The sequence below is a fragment of the Rattus rattus genome, chromosome 5 (genome assembly GCF_011064425.1).
Source record: "Rattus rattus isolate New Zealand chromosome 5, Rrattus_CSIRO_v1, whole genome shotgun sequence".
Taxonomy (NCBI): domain Eukaryota; kingdom Metazoa; phylum Chordata; class Mammalia; order Rodentia; family Muridae; genus Rattus; species Rattus rattus.
The window spans coordinates 135,076,145-135,093,293 of record NC_046158.1 but is presented as its reverse complement, the minus strand read 5'-3'; positions in this window follow the sequence as shown (position 1 = coordinate 135,093,293).

Here is a 17,149-nt window from a genome sequence, read left to right as displayed (position 1 = left end):
GCCCAGCTCTAATCCTTTAGGGCTTATTATAAATCTACGGGTCTCTGTCTCACTTATTTGGGATATTTAAAGGCAACAAGGGGGTGTAGCAAATCCCCAGAATAAAACTATACATATGGAATTTATATCTATCTATCTACTATATATATACATATATACATATATATGTATGTATATATATATATATGGAATTTATTAGAATGACTTATAAGGGGCTAAGGGGCTGGAGAGATGGCTCATCTGTCGAGGGCTCTGACTGATCTTCCAGAGGTCCCAGGTTCGTATCCCAGCACCCATATAGCTGCTCACAACTGTCTGTAACTGCAAGATCTGTCACCTTCACACAGACACGCAAGCAGGCAAAACACCAGTACATGGGAAATGGAAATGAGATAAATTATTTTAATGAGATAATGACTTACAGGCTGCAGTCCAACGAATCCAGCAATGGCTGGCTATGAGCAGAAAAATCCAAGAATCTAGGCTGGATGTGTCATCTGGTCTTCAGTATGTGCTGGAATTCCAAAGAAGTAGGCTCTGACGCCAGGAAAGGAGTGGGTGTGCCGGCAAGAAGAGGGCAAACAGGCAAAGAGAAAAACCATCCTCTCCCATATCTTTGTGTAGACTTCCAGCAGAAGATGTGGCCCAGGTAAAAGGTGTGTCTCCTGCCTCAAGATGCCTCAAAGTGTGTCATTCCTCATCCCGAGATCTGGATCTTGTGGAATCCTTGTGGAAATGTCACTAACATGCGTTAGTCTCACTTGTGGTGTAAAGATATATAGTCGTCGTCACAGCTTGAATACATTCTATTTTAGGAGTTAAGAGCACTGGCTGCTCTTCCAGAGGGCCCAGGTTTGTCCCCAGCACCCACAGCTGTAACGGCACTCACAGTCCAATTCCAGGAAATTCAGCACCCTCTCCCAACCTCTGAGGGTACCAGGTATGACGTGGTGCAAAGACACACATGCAGGCAAAAAAAAAAAAAAAAAAATCAAGTAAAATAAATAAATCTAAAAAGAATATACCACTATTGATTCATCGTTTGGTATTAGACTTTACATTTTTGTGTTTGTTCGTGCGTGCATGTGTTCCTATGTGCATGTATACACATACGTGTGGAGGCCGGAGATAGATGGCTGTGTGTCTTCCTTCTATTTCATTCTTTTTCCGTGTATGTGCGCATAAGTTCATGTTCATGTTCACACGTATGTCGGCACCTGTGAGTGTCATAGTGTCATAGTGTCATAGTGTATATGTGTCTGCGCATGTACGCGCAGGCCAAAGGCTGATGTCAGGAACATTCTTTGGTCACCCTTCCACCTTATTCTTTGTGTCAGGATGGCTCCATCACCTAGAGTTTGAGGCCAGTAAGATGGCTGCAGGTGAAGACATTTGACACCAAGCCTGACTGCCTGAGTTTGCTCCCCTGGACAGAACTGATCTGGGACGCACAAGCTTCCCCGCAACTAAATTTACTTAATTTCTATTTTTTATTCATTTATTATATATAAGTACACTGTAGCTGTCTTCAGACACACCAGATGAGGGCATCAGATCTCATTACAGATGGTTGTGAGCCACCATGTGGTTGCTGGGATTTGAACTCAGGACCTCTGGAAGAGCAGTCGGGGCTCTTAACCGCTGAGCCATCTCTCCAGCCCCCTTAATTTCTTTTTCAAACCCATTGCTTGAGTAAAGCAAATCTCACCAGCCAGCTTGCTCTGGGGGTCGTTGGTCTCTGCCCTCGAAGGTTAGACACAGTTACAGCTGGGCCATTGAGTCAACCTCCATTTACCTGGGTTCCGGGGCTCTGCATTTTAACTGCTGAGCCATTCCCCGGGCCTTTCGTCTTATTTTTGAGACAGGGTCTTTCACTGAACCTGGTGCTTACTGATTGACTAACCAGCAAGCCCCATGGAGCCTCCTGTCTCTTCTCCAGGAGTGGGGTTGATTGCAGGTGCATCCTGTCAGGCTGGGCTGGAGACCCAACCTCAGGTCCCCACAACTGAAATGCTAGCAGGTTTGGGACGGAGCCATCTCCTCATCCAGACATTCATGTTTATCTGTTTGCCACATGCTATGAGCAGTGCTGGCATGTGTGTTCTTGTTCATGACTGTTTGTGTGTGGATGGGTGAGTTTGTGTTGTGCAAACCTGGGCATGGACTGGCTGAGTCACAAGGTATATATGGTTTTCAATTTGGGGAGATACTGCCAAAATCTTTTACAAGGGTGGTGCTAATTTGCATTCCCAGCAGTGTGTAAGTTTCCTGCGCCACATCCTTGCCAGCCCTTGGTAGCACCAGATAGGTGGTGGAAGATGGTGCTTTGGTTTGGTTTGACTTAACCTTTCTCTGATTCCTAATGAGCCTGTGTGTCTCTTTGCATTGGTTTTCTTTGTCCCTTGAGGGCTTGACAAGTTTTTGTGATGGAAGGAAATGAACTTTGATTCTCAGCCATCATTCATATGCAGGAGTCATCTGGGAAGCAGTTCTGGTGTCAGTGGTGATGGGGTCCTGGTCCACACTGTCACTCTCGGCAGCCTGAGTTTCCCTTAGATTTTTAGAGATCTTGACCTAGGCTAAACCAGGCTTCATGGCTTTGGCACTAAAAAGAACTTCAGGACTGACAGGCATGTGATGAAATAGAGATTTTATGCAATATATCTTTAATATATATGTGTGTGTGTATGTATATATATATATACATATATATATGAAACTTTATTATTTTTATTTGCCACACTAAGGATTGAACCCACCAGGGCCTCGAACATGCAAGGTGAACCCTCTACCATTGAGCCACATCCTCAGCTCATGCAAGATATCTTTTTTTTTAAAGATTTATTTATTTATTATATATCAGTGGCTGTCTTCAGACACACCAGAAGAGGGCGTCAGATCTCATGACAGATGGCTGTGAGTCACCATGTGGTTACTGGGAATTGAACTCAGGACCTCTGCAAGAGCAGTCAGTGCTCTTAACCACTGAGCCACCTCTCCAGCCTCCTCATGCCAGATTTTTAATTTTTTCTTCTTTTCTTTTTTTTCGGAGCTGGGGACCGAACCCAGGCCTTGCGCTTGCTAGGCAAGCGCTCTACCACTGAGCTAAATCCCCAACCCCATGCCAGATGTTTTAATGTAAGCTTAAATTCCCAGATTAAGAAAAAGAGAAGTCAGGTGGTGGTAGCATGTCTTTAACCCCACCAACTCAAGAAGCAGTGGTGAGCAGATATCTTTGAGTTTGAGGCCAGCTCTGGTCCACAGAGCTAGTTCCGGGACAGCCAGGCTATGCTGAGAAACCTTATTTCAAGGAAAATGATATAGGGAGTGGCCAGAAGGAAGTCAGCCACAGTCCAGAGCACAGGAGTGGGCTTCTCCAAGCAAAATACATAGGGGTAGCTCTGGGACCCTCAAGAGAGACTTACTGATTCTGTGTCACTCTTAACTCTGGTGACTCTCGAGTCACAGCTCAAAAGGCTGACTAGCGAGATGGCTCCGCTGGTAGAGATGATTTCACAGAGGCTTGTTGGCCTGAGTTAGATCACACGGATACACTCAAACATATACACACACGAATGCACACACACATACACAAATACTAATGCACACATGAGCACACTCACATACACTGAAACATACTCTCACACATACAAACATGCACACACACACACACAAAATAATGAAACAACCTGAAGTTAGTGTGTGTGTGTGTGTGTGTGTGTATGTGTGTGTGTGTGTGTGTGTGTGTGTGTGTGTGTGTGTGTGTGTGTGTGTACTGTGTGCTTGCTTGGTGCCCGTGGAAGCCGGAAGAAGGCATTGGAGCCCCTGGGACTGAAGTTAAGAAGGTTGTGAGCCACTGTGTAAATTCTGGAACTGAAACCCAGATCATCTGTAAGAGCTGTAAGTTCGGGGCTAGAGAGATGGCTCAGTGGCTAAGAGCACTGACTGCTCTTCCCGAGGTCCTGAGTTCAAATCCCAGCAACCACATGGTGGCTCACAGCCATCTGTAATGAGATCTGATGCCCTCTTCTGGTGTGTATGAAGACAATTACGGTGTACTCACATATATAAAATAAATAAATTAATTAAAAAAAAAAAAGAGCTGTAAGTTCTCCTAACTGCTGAGCCATCACTTCAATCCCTTCCCTCTCCCTTGGTAAGTTATAGCCTGGCTTTGGAGGTATTTTTGACAGAATTAGAATCTGATAATGTAAAGCCAGGAGCCACTAGTGTTGCAGAAGGTGTTTACTATGTGCCCTTCCCTGTACCTGTGTGTGTGTGTGTGTGTGTGTGTGTGTGTGTGTGTGTGTGTGCAGTGTACTTGTGCAGGACATCCTGCAGTATGTGTACAGAAGTCAGAGGGCAGCTTCCCAAGTTGGTTCTGTATTCCCACTGTGGGACACGGTGATCCAACACAGGCCATCAGGTTTGCCTGGCAAACACTTTGACCCATTGATCCATCTCTTGCTCTTCAGACCCTGCCTGTCTACCTCCTTTGAGACAGGGCCTCTCTCCTCCTGTTTCTTCCCCTCCAGTACCACCGTGGATTCTGATACAGTTCCTGGAATTTGAACTCAGCACCTCAGATTTGAAAGGCAAACACTTTCCCTACTGAGTCACCCCCCCCCCTGCAGCCCTCAAAAAAGAGTCTGAGGAGTTTCCGTCCAGTGCATTTCTGAATGCACGCCTCTGGCATTCTTGAATGTTTAATGTATGTTGCAGATTCACGCTGTGGGCTAGGCCTGCGGTCCGCTCTCACTTCCTCTGGGGAAGTCAAGCCCATGATCCTCACTGACAGGACAACTGCTGTGCAGGAGAATGAAGTAACTTGCAGAAAGTCACAGGAGCAAGGGAAGAGCAAGGATTTGAATTCAAAGAGGATGAGGTTATGGGGTTGAGTAGAAGAGAGTGGATGAGTACTGGGGGGTGAGGGTGTCCATGAACTGGTGAGCTGGGAGGAGTCAATAGAGAAGGTTTCCATCTACACCCAGAAATGTTGGCGCTGGAGCTGAGGGGCTGATAAATCACACCCCGTAGTGGGCTCTGGGCCAGCAGCCAGATTTGACTGGAATCCGAAAAATAGAGATCTTAATGAGCGAAGGGAAGTGAAGGAAGCGAGTGGTAGGGTTTCTCACCCCGGAGAGCACATGTTGGGAAAAGATAAGAGAAACAGGAAACCGGCTGGGGCCAGTGTTGGTGCTGCCCCAGTGGGTGAGAGCAGAGCCCCTACCCGGCCTGGCTGTGTGCCCAGCCGCACTTCAGAGGATCCACTCCCTGGTCCCCTTGACATGAAGATAGACCGGACCCAACCTGGCTCAACTCCGCGACAGTGCTGTCTCTACAGAGACAGTGCCCACCCCCACCTCCCCAGGATCGGGGACCAACGACCACTCAAAGTTTACAAGGCTCCAACAGACACTGTGTTGACAACTCCCACCCCCACACACACACACACACACACACACACACACACACACACACACACACACACACACACACACACACACAAAACCCTGAGAAGCATCCTGGGAACTCTCCTTTTACAGACGAGGATACCGAGGCACCGGCTGTGAGCTAACGGCTGGGATAGCCAGATGGTCAGAGTCAAAGCTGCAGCTGCAAACCAGGTGAGCTGGGCTCCCAAACATGCTTTCCTCGTCCTTAGAGCCTCGCGTAGATCCCGCGTGCCCACACTGAGTGACCCGAGAAGATAAAGGAGAGGAGCGAGGCTTTTGCAGGCAGCCGAGTGAACGAATGGTGGATTGGGAAGAGTGGAAGGTGGATGCGAACGGGCTGTGGTTTCCTGGAGGGAAGGCAGAGAAATAGGCGGAAGGTCTCAGTCAGGATGTTCTGTGTAGGCACCGTTCCCAGCACACTTCAGCGTAGGCACGTGGGACCCGGGAACAGAGGCCTGAGGTCAGGCTAACTCCGGCTCTGCCCAGCCTCAGTGATGGGCAGGCAGGCACCTGATGGTGTTGCTATGACTCCCACCATCCTCTCCAGACTTATCTTTCCCTCGATTCCTTTCAGCCAAGCTCACTCCCCCTGGTTTCCTGAGCACGGAATGCACACGTGTTATCTTTTCACTCTCTTTAATCATTAATGTTAGGTAGCCGGAAGTTCCTAACTGTATGTTCCTGACTAGCTAGCTCTTTGCACATAAACTCATGTAGGCACAAACATATACCTAACTTTAAAAGTAAGTACACAGTTAATTAATAACTAAATAAAAAAAAAAAAGAGAGAGAGAGAGAGAGAGAGAGACAGGCAGATATGTACTATCCTGTAATTGGATGGTTTAATACGGTGAAGGTATCTATTCTCCTCAAAGTCATTTGATATTCCACATGCAAAACCAAACCAAACCAACAACGACAACAACAAAAAAAAACCCCAAACAAACAAACAAAACCCCAAAATCCCCCTAAAAAAACAAAATCAGATGTAATACCATCTACAGCACATCAGCCTAATAAAATGACTCCAAACTTAATGTACTTATCTGAATCCAAAAGTTGCCAGGGTGCTCTTGAAGCACAAAGTGTCCCGTGCGCTATGAAGACTGATTTTAAAAGCTTCACTAATGGGATAATAGGTCACCGGTGTGGGGAGCGAAGAGCGCCACAGAAGCCAGCCCTCAATGTCACTGCAGGTCTGCAGGGAAAAGCTGACTGGGCTGAGTGGTGGCTGGACACTGAGTGACGAGAGAAGCCAGGCTCTGTGCTGCCACTGCTTTTTGTTTTACCTCTGTATGTAGCCCAGGCTAGCCTCCAGCTCAGGATCCTCCGGGTTTTGTTTGCTGGGTGTTGGCCAGTGAGCATGCTCCACTGTGACAAGATAAGAGACTAATCTTGACCCTTGCTTCCTATGAACGTCTAAAGGTGTAAGACAGAACTATACAGTTTGGTAGATAAGCAGGAGACTTAAGGCTAGGGAAGGCTTTCCTCTTCTTAAGAATTATTTTAATTCACGTGTATGGCTACATCTCTAGGTATATGTGAGTAACTGGCTAAGGTTATGATAGGCTGTGAGCCACCATGTGGATGCTGAGAACTGAACACGGGTCTTCTACAAGAGAGTAATGCGCTCAGCCACAGAGCCAATTCTCCAGGTCATACCATCTATCTATTTTTGAGATAGGGTCTGGCTATGTTGCCCAGGTTGGTCTTGAACTCCTGTACCTAAGTGACCTTCCTGCCTCAACCTGTGGGAAGTAAATGCTATTAAAAGTAGTATTTGAGAAAACCTCATATTCCGACTGCTTATTTCCTTCAGAAATGCTGACAATTTTGTTGTATTATTTTGCATTTAGTAACCTTAACTGTTTTAGTTAGGGTTTTCATTGCTGTACACAGACACCATGACCAAGGTAACGCTCACAAGGACAACATTTAATTGGGGCTGGCTTACAGGTTCAGAGGGTCAGTCCATTAACATCGAGGCAGGAGCATGGCAGCATCCAGGCAGACATGGTGCAGGAGGAGCTGAGAGTTCAACATCTTGTTCTGAAGGCTGCTAGAAGAAGACTGACTTCCAGGCAGCTAGGGTCTTAAAACACCCACCCACAGTGACACACCTCCTCCAACAAGGCCACGCCTACTCCAGCAAAGCCACGCCCACTCCAACAGGGCCAAGCTTATACAAATCATCACATTAATGAACAGTGAGTCAGTCTAATATTTGTGTGTAGATTCGTTTGGACTTTATGGATAGTCACAGCACTAGATGATGACAGTGGTGTGAGTTTTGTAAGTTTTATGCTGGTAGCTTCTTTTTTCTTTGTGTGTGTGGTGGGTAATAAATAAACAAACAAACAAACAAATAAATAAAATAAAGTGTTATGCAGATGCACTTGCCCGTGGCTATGCGTGCCGGGAGGGGAGGCAGAGGTCAACACTGGGCATTTTCCTCTATCACTTTCTGCCCCAGTTTTTGAGACAGGGTCTCTCTCTCTCTTTCTTTCTTTTTTTTTTTTTTTTTTAAGATTTTATTTATTGTATATGAGTACACTGTAGCTGTCTTCAGGCACACCAGAAGAGGGCATCAGATCTCATTACAGATGGTTGTGAGCCACCATGTGGTTGCTGGGATTTGAACTCAGGACCTCAGGAAGAGCAGTCGGTGCTCTTAACCGCTGGACCATCTGTCCAGCCCCCAAGGGTCTCTTACTGAACCTGGATGGAGTTCACCAATCTGCTGGACTGACTAACCAGCAAGCTCTTAGATCTGGTTGTCTCTACCTTCCTCCAACCCCCAGCACTCTGATTCCGCCATCACACCTGGCTTTTACCTGGGTGCTGGGCATTCAACTCAGGTCTCCATGCTTATGTGGCAAGCACATTACCCCTTCCTTCACCCATCCCCCTCCCTGCCCCCACCAGGTATCTCCCTACTGCTTCCCTTTCCCTTGTTTGGCCTGGGTCCCAAGTGACCTCCAACTCATGAGAGCCTCCTCTCCCAGCCTTCCCAGTGCAGGGCTGGCAGGCATGAGGCTGCCTTGCCTGGCTCATTGTGTACTAGTTGTTCATGTACTTAGAGTTTAAAGATGTGTTTTATGTATGTGCATGCATTTCTCTCTGTGCATATGTCCCATGCATGTAGCTGCCCTCAGAGGGTTTCAGATACCCGGGCCTAGAATTATATGAGGTTGTGATGGAAACCCAGCCCTCATCCTCTGGAAAAACAGCAAACACTTCACTACCGAGCCCTCTGTTCTCACTTGTTTTGTTTTGTTTTTGTTTTGTTTTGTGACAGTGTCTTGATGCTTGGCTCAGGCTGACCTTGAACTTCTACTCCTCCTTTGCTTTCCTGAGTGCTGGGATTCCCTGTGGCGCCAGCTGCTCTCCACCCCCACCCCCACCCGCCTCTTAAAAGACAGACCCTTAATAGCCCAGCCTGGTGAGGAATCTGCTTTGCTCTGCTCTCTGTCTCTCTGTCTCTCTGTCTGTCTCCTGTCTGTCTGTCTGTCTCTCTCTCTCTGCCCCCCCCATATGTTTGTGTGTTTATTCATGCCAATAAACGATAAATGGAGCAGGCCAGAAGACAACATTGGGCATTCCTGAAGAGGGATACCATCTACATTTTTTAGATACAAGGTTTCTTAGGAACCTGGAGTTTGCCAAAGGCAATTGGCCAGAGAGGTCCAGGAATTTCCCCTGCCTGTCTCCCCACACCCATCACCTCTGTGATTTCAGATACTTGCCACCACACTCAGTATTTGAAAAGGAATTTGATTATGACGTGTATCGATTTACCATGTGTGCACGCATGCACACAACATATGTGTGGAGGTCGGAGGACAACTTTTGGGAGTCAGTTCTTTCCTTCTACCTTGTGAGGTGAGGACAGAGCTCGGGTCATCGTGTTTGGCAGCCGGCACTTTTATCTCCTGGACCATCTTACCAGCCGTCTCCCATAGCATAGCTTTATGTGGATTCTGGGAACTGAATTCAGGTTTTCACACTTTTGAGACAAACACTTTACTGATTGAGCATCTTCCTAGCTCCATTTAACTGGAACTCCTGGTCCTCTTGCCTTGGTCTTTTATGTGCTGGAATTATGGCCATTACCACCTTGGTGGCTTCCTTGCCTCTTCCCTCCTCCCCTTCTTTTTGTTCTGAACTTAAAAGCCTATTGGTAACACTTAGAGAAAGTCCAAGGTCCTTGCTCGTCCTTACAGAGATTTGTATCACCCACTCCCCACGCCCTAATCACCATTGTTTCTCACTGCTTACAGTCTTACCTAAGGTCTTCCAGCAAGGTGACTGCTGCTTCCTTATAAGTGGATTACTGGCTATAATGAGGCCTGTGCACTGTTTCTTCCTTTACTTTGAAAAGCCCTTCCGGGGCACATATCATTTCTGCTAACCAGTTGCTGCTTCTCAGAAACCTAGCAGGGGCTGTGTCTGGACACATCTGTATCACCAGGCTGATAGCGTCCAGCTCCACAGTAAGTGCCCGAGAGGTGCTTCCTAAGTCAAAGAGCAAACAAGATTCCTAGGAGTGAATCGAAAACAAAATGTGATTAGTCAACCTCTTGGCCCTAAAAGTATTCTTTTATCTTTCTGAGAGTCTGATTTCTTATCTGAAAGGTGAGGAGGATAAAATAGAAACCATCTCAGGGCTGGAGAGGTGGCTCAGTGGTTAAGAGCACTGACTGCTCTTCCAGAGGACGTGGGTTCCATTCCTAGCAACCACAAGTAACTTGGTCCCAGGGGATCCGATGCTTTCCTCTGGCCTCCAGAGGCTCAGCACATGCTTGATGCCCACCGTACATGCAGACAAAACACTCATACCCATAAAAATAGAATAAATTAGAAACTGTCCTGAGGGGGGTATCGTGGGTCTGACGTTTGTTATTCAACAGAGGGACTGGTACTCTGTCTCCAGGATAATAATCCTCAACATATTGACAACGTCATTCTTATAAAAATAGAAAGTAACTGTGAGTCACAGGTTCATTCAACTCGTCAGTGAAGGGCACAGGAAGATGACAAATCCAACCGAGAATATTAAAACCAGAGTTTTCACATAATCAATAGAAGAGAAAAATACTGAAGTTAAGAGTGCTAAATAAAATGCAAGATGGTTAAATGGCCCCCGTATAATAAGACCACAACCTTTGGGGTTCTCTTCTGTACTAGACACTAGAGGACATTTGTGAACTGTGTGCTGTAAGGGCTCTCTTGACACTTAAAAAGCACATTGTTTTCAGAGGTAGAGGACTGTCTGCTTAATCTTCTTGTTGCTGTATTTGAACAGGGTCCTAGTAGGTATCCCAGGCAAATTAAACTCTGTGTTCTTGCCTCAGCCCCCCGAGTGCTGGGATTGCAAGCACTTCAGAAGACTCTCGAATAGATCTGCTGGCCAATGATTTATTATCACATCAAAATGTCACACAGGGCTGGAGAGATGGCCCAGGTGAAGAGCATTGACTGCTCTTCCAGAGGACACAGGCTAAAGTTCTAGCATCCATGTGGCAGCTCATAACCATCTATAACTCGAATTCCAGGGGATCTGACACCCTTTTCTGGCCTTCATGGAGAGTGCACACGTGTGGTGCACAGACATTCATGGGGGCAAAACGCCCATGCACACAAAACTAAGATAGAGGTGTGTACCACTACGCCCTAACAAAGTCTCACAACCATGTTCTTCCCTTAGTGACGAGGTTTTTTTTTTTTTTTTTTTTTGTTTTGTTTTGTTTTTTTTTTTTTTTTTTTTTTTTCCGGAGCTGGGGACCGAACCCAGGGCCTTGCGCTTGCTAGGCAAGCGCTCTATCACTGAGCTAAATCCTCAACCCCAGTGACGAGTTTTATATCGTTGTTCTTAACATGACTTAGTTTAACTCACAAGACACCCAGAAGTTGTAATTACAAGACTCACACGTTTGTTGAAAGGACTAGCATTGTATTAGACCCCCCCCACAAAGTTTCGACGGTTCCTGCACAGATAAGTGGTGGTGGACTCTGGAGCCACAGAGCAGGAAAAGCTGATGGGGAGATCCTTATCTGCCCTCCTCAGCGTGATCGGCTCTGGGGCATGGAGCATCTTCAAACCATCGAATTAGCAGAGAAAGTGTCCACCCCGGACAGCTCCAAACACCTTCTCCACATCCCCCACTTTTTTGCTCAACAAAAGAGATTTTCTTGGAAAGAATTGGCTCTTCCTACAATGACAGTCGATGCCATGGAAAGTCCTACAATTTTATTCAGTCATTTTACATCTACTTCCCCTCTTAAACAAAACAGACCCAAAATACTGTAGGGCTGCGGATAAAACTCAGAATGGAGTGTTATTCTAGCAGGCTCAAGACCCTAGGCTCACTGTCCAGTACCAAAAAGCTGACTAATGTGTATAACAGATCAGATCGTTTTAACTGTTTTTGAAGACTGCAGCTCAGCTGTGGAGACATTATTCAGTCTGAGGTCACACGGAACATGAGTGTTAGGAAAGCATGTCTAAGGCTCTGGTGAGAGTGTGTTTGGACAAGCTGGGCACAGGGGACATGTAAGCATTTCTACGAGGCTGCAAGCAGATGGAGAACTTCCCAAGAACTAAATAGTTCTTTCTTGGCAGTTTGAAAGTATGTAGCAGACAAATCTGCTCTGGGAGTTGAAACAGCTAGAACCTTCTGACCCGCAGATCTCGGAAAAGGGATTCCCAGATATTCCCCTGCTAAAAGTCCAGCACAAGAGCCAAAGGGAGTCTAACTTCCAACCTCTGGCTTTCCGACAGAAGGGAGAGGAAGGCTGACCCTGAAACTATATCCAGCACTATAGAAGTTGACCAGACTGCCCTTGCTAATCTAGACCAGCCTCTCCTTTTTCTCACCAATGTGGTGGACAGTGGACTGCCCGGCGGCTCCACTGGTTATTAAGATGGTTGTTTTCTTAAACCCCTCTTTGACTTTTTGTTTTTGTTTTGTTTTTTTTCCAATAGGGTTTCACTGGGTAGCCCTGGCAATTCTGGAACTCATTCTGCAGACCAGGTTGGCCTCGAACTCACAGAGATCTGCCTGTGTCTGCCTCCTGAGTGCTGGGATTAAAGGTGTGCACTCTCTCCTTCCTGCTCTCTTTGACTTTTAAAATGTGTGCTTCAAGGAGCTGGAGACGAGACTCAGTGGGTAAGGGCACGTTCTGCGTTTGCAGAGGACCTGTGATTGTCTGTAATTTCATCTGCAGGGGATCTGATGTACTCTTGTGGCTTCTGTGGGAACACAAAAGCGTGCACACACACACACATACACACACACACACACAGACACACACACTAAATCTTTTAAAAGTTGTGCTTCTAATTTTAAAAAATCTGCAAAATGATGATAACAATGCTGGTGGGAGGTTGGGGTTGGGGTTAATGGCGTTGAGGCAAAGTAAGTGAGAAGAGTGGACCATCTGCTACACCTTTAAACAGCACTGCATAACTCCTTCTGCCAGCGCACCTCACCATTCCTCCCTCCTTGTTCACTGCTCCCTCTTCTTCTGCTACCCTTCATCCTACCTCTCTTCATCCATTTGGCAAATGATTCATTCTATTCGGAATGTTGTCCCAGTTGCCTTTTGCTTCATGAATGTTTCCAAGGGGTCTTCTGCAGTCAATGACTGTTGGTCTTTGTTTTCTGATTTTATTTTCTTGCAACAACCCAGTGATTTGCAAATTTTTTTCCTATACTGAGAGGTAGTCTCATTCATTTAGTTTTCAGACATAGAAATCGAGCCTCTAAAAGGGAAAATAACCCATCCGAGATCACACGAAGACTGGCTAAACCAGTAATAGAACCAAGACCTATTAATTATCAATATGAGGCTTACTCCACTCAATACAATTCCAAGGTTATTGTTCTTGGGTACTGGCACCTTCCAAACTCTATTTACCCATGGGAAGATGTGACTACCCTGGATTCCAAGGACCCACCAAGTATTCAGCAACAAACATTTCCCCTTTCCAACAAAGTTGCATGGTCTACAAGGGGAGGGCCATGGCCCCATTGCCTTGTCAAAGTCATTTCAAGCTCAGCACTAAAGCCTCAAACTCTTGAGCATCAGAGTTGTTGCCTGTGACCCCCTAGCACTACCAGAAGTGAGTAAGAAATGAACAGCTATCCCACAGGAAGACAGGGGAAAGAATTAGTATCTGCTAAGAATGATATATACACTGGGTGATGGTGGCATACTCCTTTAATCTCAGAATGCAGGGGGCAGAGGCAGAGGCAGGTTTAGGGCCAACCTGGTCTACAGACCAAGTTCTAGGACAGTCATGGCTACACAGAGAAACCTTGTCTCAAAACAAACAAAACAAAAAAGGCCAAGAAAAAGAAGAACAATATATACATTATTCTGGGACTGACTTTTCACCCCCATTCTCCTATTTAATCTGATGATATCCTTTCTTGCCTTGTTAATATGTGCATTTAAAATATGGAAATTGGGGTTGGGGATTTAGCTCAGTGGTAGAGAGCTTGCCTAGCAAGCGCAAGGCCCTGGGTTCGGTCCCCAGCTCCGAAAAAAAGAAAAAGAAAAAAAAATAAAATATGGAAATTGAGGTTTAAGGCCGTTTGGTGACTCATTCTGAGTCTCCTTATGTATAAATATTGTAGTTGGTCATTTCTCTGGACCACCCCCTCCTGAGGTAGATTATAATGATCGTAAAAAGAGTGAGGAGTGAATCCACAAAAGAAGAATTCTAATCCTTCTTCAGGGTGTAAAAAAATAATTTTTTTTTTGTCTCATCAGAGAAGTGTGAAGTCGGTCACAAAGGAGTTGTGAAATATACTTCTTGGTTTTCATCATTCTGTGAATATTGAAAAGCTATGTTTCTATCACAATAAGAAAGGACTGTAAGAACCTGAACTATTTCTGTTTCGTTCATTGGAATGCATGTTACCAAATCCAGGTAACCTTGTCCCACTCTCCCTGCAAATATTTCGTCCACACTGGAGTTCTGAATAGGAGTCGGAAGCTAAGCTATAGGGCTTATAACTTGGAAAAGGATGCTTAGGCTAAGTTGACTTTCATAATGAAGAAAAGTTTACGCCTAAAAAATACTTAGTGTCCATACTAAGCTAAAATAGTCCTCTAACGTCCACGTCATCGGTCCTAGAACCTGGGTTACCTTATTTGGAAACAGTCCTTGAAGGTCTCATTAAGGATCTTGGGATGGGAGATTATCCAAGATTTTCAAGGTGGGTTCTAAATATAATAAAAAAAGATTTTATGAGAGAGCAACAGAGGGAGACGTGATATGTAATCAAAGAGGACAGAGACAGAAAGAGGGATGTGCAGACGGAAACATGGACTGGAATGACACCGTTCTAAGCTGTGGGATTCTAACTGTCAGGAGAATCTGGACAGGCAAGAAGCAGTGTGCTGGCTAGTTTTAGGCGACTTGACACAAGCTGTAGTCACATATGACAATATCACATATGTATGGATATGTTCTGGTTCCCAAGCTGTAGATAGGAAGGAGCCTCAATTGACAAAATGCTCTGTAGGCAAGCCTGTAGGACATTTTCTTAATTAGTGATTGATGGGGGAGGGCCCATTGTAAATGGTGTCATCCCTGGGCTTGGTGGTCCTGGCTCCTATAAGAAAGCAGGCTGAGCAAGCTATGAGAAGCAAGTCAGTAAGCAGCACTCCTCCATGGCCTCTGCATCAGCTCCTGCCTCCAGGCTCCTGCCTTGGCTTCCCTCAGTGAACTGTGATTAGGAGGTATAAGTCAAATAAAACTTTTCCTGTCCAAGTTGCTTCTAATCATGGTTTCTTGTCACAGTAGTAGAAACCCTAATTAAGACAAGCAGGCTCTTCTCTTAAGCATCAGGAAGGAGGGGAGAGTAACTTTTTCAAAATGTTGGTTTAGGCTTAGTGAAAACTGACTTCTGAATTCCAGAAATGAAAGGATACATTTCTCTTGCTTTAAACTTCCATGTTGGTGATAATTTGTTACAGTAGCTTGGAAAACCTATACAGTGTCCCTGATACGGTGTCCCTGTGTCATTATCCAGGTCTTAGTTTCCTGTGTTTTCCCTTCTATCTGAATCCTCCAAGAAATGTTTAAAATATATTCTCCTAGTTACTCAGCGTTTGCTTGCCATATAGGCATTTTATATGGTTCACTAGATCTTCCAACCCTATTAAGCAGGTATTAATATTCTTCCTAATTTATAAATGAGAAAAAAAGGTGAGATCACACTCCTAATAATAATGCCCCAATTTAACACTGACACACTTACCCTTGGCCCACCAATAATAAAAACTTTTTATTATATTTAGGAACTACTTCATGTCTTTGGATATGGAGTTTAATTTGCTTACCAGCTGATGGCACTTTAGGACACTTACCGAGGGATATTTCCAAGAATGCAGGATTGGAACTGGAGAGTTCTCTTCTAGAGGTCCTGGGTTGAATTCCCAGCACCCCCATGGAGGACTCACAATACCTGTAATTCCAGATCCAGAGGAATGCACACCCTTTTCTGGCCTCAGGGGAGACCAGGCATGAATGCAGAGAAAACCCTCATGTACATAAATAAATATTTTGCTGAGCCACAAACTTGCCCATAACTCTTCACCTATGCTTATGCAAGCAGCCCTAATTAAACCTAATATACCACAGCCACAAACACAAAGCTATGACAGTAGGAGGGGCTTGTGGGGAAGGAGGAGGAGAGAATGGTGAGGGAATGGGGGAGGGGCAGTGACCAGAACATATCCATACATATGTGATATTGTCAAAGAACAGTAATTTTAAAAAGAACACTGGGCCAAAGGAGGCAGCGCCTGTCTGCACTCTGCAGCCCTTTCCCTCTGAATTCTTCTGCAAGAAGACTTGAGCAATTCTAGAATTAAAAAAAAAAAAAAAAAAGTCCAAGTTAAAAGGATCTCAAATATCAGTTTAGGCGAACCCTTTATAAAACGTGGTTGCTGTGCCCAGAGTTGGAGAGGGGCTCCTTTAGAATTACATAGATTGTGTGTGAATGGTAGGGTTGTGATGAACCCCAGACGAACTTCAAATCTAGGGTTGCCTCTACAGCTCATCGCACTAACCAAAGAGATAGCACTAATCGCAGAGTCCCTACGATGACTGACAACGTCTAGGACCTAGCAAGAAAGAGTGGAAAAACTGGCCCAGATGTTCTCAAAGGACTAGTGCCGGGGTCTTCATTCTCAGCAGGGATGGCAGTCACTGAGATGGTCCGGGATATTGGGACAGACAAAGTTCTGGGTTGACTGAAGGGGCCATGATTTCATGGCATTCTAAAGTGAAGGACCAGCATAAATTTATGAATTCCTAGAACAAAAGGGATCTCTGGAAATCTTAAGAGTGAAAGCTTTGGGAAAATAATTCTAGAGTTTGCTTATCCAATGGAGGAAGTGATTTGGCAAAACCTGTGTCTAATAATGGTCAATGCCAAACATTTTTCATCCATATTTACATAGACATCTGCTCAAATCCTTGCTAGCCCCTCCTTTAAAGGGTATTTGGAAAAAACAAAACTAAACTAAATAGCGCCTTTAAAGTGCTCCCTGTAAAGTGCTCCTGACGCTTTACTACGCCGTAAGGGCTCAACAAACGGAAGCTGGGAGTGTGAAAACATCACTAACAGCAGCCACCAGCAACCACTGTCTTTAAGACACGTTGAACTCCTCGC